A 6,000-nucleotide genomic window follows, 5' to 3' on the forward strand; every position below is an offset into this window, starting at 1 on the left:
AATAATCGCACCAGCTGCTGTCACCTTCTCCCCAAGCTGCTTGGCGATGGACTTGTAGCCTATTCCAGGATTTTGTAGGTCTACAATCTTGTTCCTGACATCCTTGGACAGCTCTTTGGTCTTGGCCATGGTGGAGAGTTTGGAATCTGATTGATTGCTTCTGTGGACAGGTGTCTTTTATACAGGTAGCAAACTGAGATTAGGAGCACTCCCTTTAAGAGAGTGCTTCTAATCTCAACCCATTACCTGTATTAAAAAGACACCTGCACTCTTAAAAATAAAGGTGCATTAAAAGGTTCTTCACAGCGATGCCACAGAAGAACCATTTTTGGTTCCACAAAGAACCATTTGGTCAAAGGTTCTTTAAAGGTCCCATATTTTCAAAATCGAAATTTCCGGGCTTTTTTCATGATAACTGAGGTCTAGGGGCTATGTAACTACCATATAAGTTTCAAAACAGTCAATCCACAGTAAACTGCACACAGCCTGCTTAAAGTAGCTGTTCATTTTCACGAGCCACTGTGACTTCCGCAAAGATGTGACGTCCGATCTACTCAGTCACCGCCTTCAGTCACCACCCCGAGCACCAATCACGTCCCACCCTTCTTTTGTCAAACCCAGACAATATCGTGTCCATACCATTGCTAAGCAACAACAACACGAAAACAAGTCGAGAAAACCCTGTTCAGTCGATAGATGTCGAAACTACATCATTGCACAGGCTTCAGAACAACGTGAATATAAGAGACCACTGGCACGTCAACTTCAGCCTCTTTCACACAGCGATTCCGGTAAATACACGGATAATGTGTCCCATGATTTGTTCCGAAGTTGTTTGATTTGGTTCATTCACAGTTGTTTTCCGGAATCTGTGCGTGCTTTACACACAACCCATAAAGACATGTGACGTTTGGATGTGAGATGTAATGCGATGCGTACGTTTCACTAAACTGAAACTAACCTGAACAAACTGTGCTTCAGCGCTGATAGTGAGGAGCTGGCTCTGCCCGATCGCCGCTTCATTCCACTTTGCACATATTTTTCCGTTGTGAAGAGTCGCATGATAACGTGCATCATCACTACAACACTGCCTTTATGGTTCTGGCTTTTGTTCACACAGCGCTCGTTCCTGTAATTTTCCAGAATCAGCGGGCATTGTGAAAGGGGCTTTAATAAAGCAACAGCTATGTAGCTTACTGCATTCGGTGTTTGAAAAAGAAAAGACATTAATGATCATTCTGAAATATCCTGTTGAGTATCAGCAGGCTAGGCTCTCTCTATGGCTCAGAAAACAACAGGCCAATCAGAAGAGAGGCTCATGAATATTAATTGGGCCAAAATCGACCTGTTTTTGACAGCTCCTAAAAAAGGAGCTGTAAAAATGTATTGAGATGGATTTTGGCACTTATACCGCAAATATATATTCTTAAGGACATCAACAACTAAAATAAACCTCCAGAAATGTGTACAATATGGGACCTTTAAAGAACCATCTCTTTCTTACCTTTTTATAATCTGAAGAACCTTCTTTTGCCACAAATAACCTTTTGTGAAACAGAAAAGGTCCTTTAGATGTTTAAGGTTCTTTATGGAACCATTTCTATGACATCGTGAAGCACCTTTATTTTTAGTGTGGGAGCTAGAAATCTTGCTGATTGAGGGATCAAATACTTATTTCACACATTAAAATGCTAGTCAATTGATAATTTTTTTAGCAGGGGATCAAATAATTTTTCCCTCAAAATTGCAAAATTTCACATGTGACCCTACATTTTGTTATACTTAAATACTGCAGTTTTAACATAAGCTTTATGCCTGATTGCTTAATATACTAAAATCCAGAGTTAAGCTTTATTCATTACACAGTTCAATCTGCTGCAACAGTGGTTGTCTCTAAGAGTATATATTGTCACGTCAACCTTATTGGTTGAATATGCAATGCATTTGTTAAGGCTTAAGTCTTGGCAGTGATATTTGGGTTCTTTAATGAATGCACACTGGGTATTAGTGCACTTGTATAATCAAGTGGTCCACCCGACAGTGATGTTCATTAAATGCTCATAAAACAATATTCAAAGCTAAATATTCAGACACACAAATACGAATGAGATGGCATTAAAGGTAAGTGTGAACATGTTGCGCAACCAATGATAAATCTACCAATTTATTTTTACATCAGTGTTTCATCAGTATTTTTTGGGTGCATCTTTAATTTCTGATATTTAATTTTCTGGCAGTTAAAGGATTAATTAAGATTAACAAGGTATAACAAACAAGGTTCTTTATTATCGGATTGATGACTTGTGGATTGTGATTTGTATAGTTCACTCAAAAAAAAAAAACCTAGTTGCTCTTAGGTTGGGCTTTACAATATCTTTCTTTACTGCAACACAGTTTTAAGTAAAAAATGAAGTTAGGTCTATCCCTAAAATAAAGGTTATACTATATTTGTAGATCTGAAATGTTATTCAGGAGTTTTAGGACTACTGTTTTCTGTGGTGCTTGTGTTGTCTTTGGAGCTCGACAGTTAGTGGCTGCTGTCTGTTGCTTCAAGGAAAATAGTGTTGCAAAGAAGAAATCATATGGTTTAGGAGTAACATGCAGGTGACTTTGATTTTTGGGTGAACTATTCATTCACAATGGCAGCTCAACTGCTCCCTCTGGAGTATAAACATGTAATATTCCTCCTGTTTAAAATAGTTAATATAGTTGATGATTTTTGTTTGAATTTGTGCAGTTAGTGGTGTGTTATTAATTTACAATAGGCAAAAAAAAGTTCACAGTCGAAACAAATGACACTGGTTAGTGATTTAATAGAGAGAAAAAAACTAACATCAGCTGTGTATTGCCACTAACTTGTCTTGTCTTAAACTTGTGGTTGTTGATTACATACATCTCTAAAACACAAATTAATAGGTTATAATATAGGTTATCAGTAATGAGACTGTACAAAAAAATCTAGATTGTACGTTTTTAAACAAAACTGTGCACATAATGAGAAATTACCACTATTTTAAAAGATATTACTTTGTGGTATTGATATTCCATAACATATAAAAATAAATTAATTATTATAAATAATTACTAGTTTGATTGCTGTCACCAAGAGACTGTAGTTAACATGATTTTGTATAAAGTGCTTGTAATGCCTTAAACAGGGCTGGTATGAAGTATTGGTCTGGATCTGACGTATTAAACTTGAGTTAAATGTTTCTCTGATTTGTTAAATGCCACAAATAATTCAACATTAACATTTTCTAGGCTTAAATTTTATGCTGGAACGATTTCTGCTTACATTTAAGAGACTCATCTTTCACAGCTTCTTTTTGAATAGTTTTTTTACTACAAAAATAAACATACATAACTTTTAAAAATATATAATTTTTAAATAAAGCTCTGAGGAACTGTTGTTTTGGGCAACAACTATATAAATATGAATAGAAAACAAAACAAATAATGAGGCATGTTCCCCCGTTCCCCACACAAAGTTGGCAGAACCACACTGTAAAAAAGTTTTCACCAGTTTCAACTTAAGTTTAGCAGCTGACTTAAAATGTTAAGTTAAATCAACTTAAACTTAAGTTAAAGTCATTTAAACTCACAAGTTAAATCAACTAAATTTTATTGTAATAAGTTAAAATGGCTTGTAGTGTTAAGCTGATTTAACTTAAACTTAATGCAGCTGCTGAACTTAGGTTTTTAAGTTAAATCTGATAAACTTTTACAGTGCAAGAATGTCATTACTGACACCATACACTGTGTCCTTTAAATCTTTATGGAATTTTCAGAATTTTGTGTGAGTTTTATACTTCATGGATGTGATGGCTTTTTTAATGACTGGTATCCTATGTACACTGAACATGAACATTCCAAAGTTAGACACTTACACTGTTAGATCTGTCTGTTCAGTGAAATACAATACATTTAGGAATAATGACATTTAAATGTTCTGTTTGAATTATAAGTGAAACGTGAGTAGTTCAAACATGAGTAGAAACGTAACATTCAATTCCAATAACTAATGAAATGGTTATACTGCTTTGTAGGAGCAATATTAAATCTGTAGTTCATTCCAAAATTACAAATGGTCAATGTCACTGTCAAGGCTCTTCAAAAAGTAAACTGTATCAGTCCACGTGTGCTGTCTTTCAAGGCAATGCCGTACGTTTTTCTGATGTTGAAAAAAATGACATTGAAGTTATCTGAACTCTGGCACGTCTTCATAGTGGCCAAATCAACTCCAGTGTTTGTTTGAGTTGTCACACCCACAAATCTCACCATTGTTTTTGAGAGGTCTGTAACTTCCTTGTCAAAAAGGAAGATGAGTGTCTCTTTCTTTTAAGTTATTGGTTACCCAATCACCATGGGTAACAATCAGCAGGGGAAATTTTGCATCTGAGCAAGAAAATGGCTTTTCAAAGAAGCAAATTGATCACTGCTAAAGACACAAGAATCTACCTTTCATTTTAAAAAGTTGCCTTTTAGTTGGCAGAGCCATTAACTGAGCCGAAAGTTTATGTTGTTGGGACTGGTAACACTCCCTCTACAGGTGAGAGAAACAGCAGCATCAGAGGCAATATATAAATATATAAAGTCCCCATGAAATCAAAATGTTTTTAGTATGAAAAGTCTGAAAGTTATCTAAAAGCTAGTGTGCTCCAAAACAATGGTAAAATTAGCATTTAGAAGATATCATTGAAAACTTAGTCTCTCACTTCCGCCAGTATGAATCAGTGATTTTGATGACATCACCCTGCACTTCAGCTTCTCATCAAACTTTGTCCAATCAAATGCTCTCTAAAATTTTAAGCGTCCCGCCCACTGCATTATAAACAGATGCTGAAGCTGCAGCTGAAATCTGTTCACAGAATTATTTTCTGCACGGCGAATGGCACGTAGTAAACACTCTTAAAAATAGAGGTGCTTTAAAGGTCCCATTTTGTCAAAACTTAAAATTCCTGGCTTTTTTCATGATAACTGAGGTCTAGGGGGGCTATGTAACTACCATATAAGTTTCAAAACAGTTAATCCACAGTAAAATGCACACGGCCTGTATGAAGTAGCTGTGCCTTTTCACAAGCCGCTTGTGACCTTCGTAAAAATGTGACGTCCGATCTATTCAGTCACCGCCTTCAGTCACCAACCAGAGCACCAACCACCGTCCCACCCTTCTTTTGCCAAACCCCCAGACAACATTGCGTCCATGCTATTGCTGAGCAACAACAACACGGAAACAAGTCGAGAAAACGCTGTTCAGTCGATAGATGTCGAAACTACATCATTGCACAGGCTTCCGAACAACATTAATATAAAAGACCTGTTGCACGTCAACTTTAGCCTCTTTCACACAGTGATTCCGGAAAATACACGGATAATGTGTCCCATGATTTGTTCCAGAATTGTTTGATTTGGTTCATTTACACAGTGGTTTTCCGGAATCTGTGCGTGCTTTACACACAACCTGTAAAGATCCCGTAAAGACGTGACATTTGGATGTGAGATGTAATGCGATGCGTACGTTTCACTAAACTTAAACTAACCTGACGAACAATCTGTGCTTCAGCGCTGATAGTGAGGAGCTTCCTGATCGCTGCTTCCTTCCACTTTGCACATATTTTTTTCATCGTGAAGAGTCGCACGATAACGTGCAACATTACTACAACACTGCCTTTATGGCATTTGGTTCTGGCTTTTGTTCACACATCACTCGTTCCCGTAATTTTCCAGGAATCAGCGCGCAGTGTGAAAGGGGTTTACTAAAGCAACAGTTATGTAGCTTACTACATTCGGTGTTTGAAAAAGAAAAAAACATTAATTATCATTCTGAAACATCCTGTTGAGTATCACCAAGCTACAGCAGGCTAGGCTACAGCATACATGACTGTAGTTACCTGTGGTTGGCCTGGTCGTGCTCACTCATGAATATTAATTAGACAAAAAAAATCGACTTGTTCTTGACAGAGCTCCTAAAAAAGGAGCTGTAAAAATATATTGAGATGG

Source organism: Garra rufa, chromosome 13 (genome assembly GCF_049309525.1).
Source record: "Garra rufa chromosome 13, GarRuf1.0, whole genome shotgun sequence".
NCBI classification, from domain to species: domain Eukaryota; kingdom Metazoa; phylum Chordata; class Actinopteri; order Cypriniformes; family Cyprinidae; genus Garra; species Garra rufa.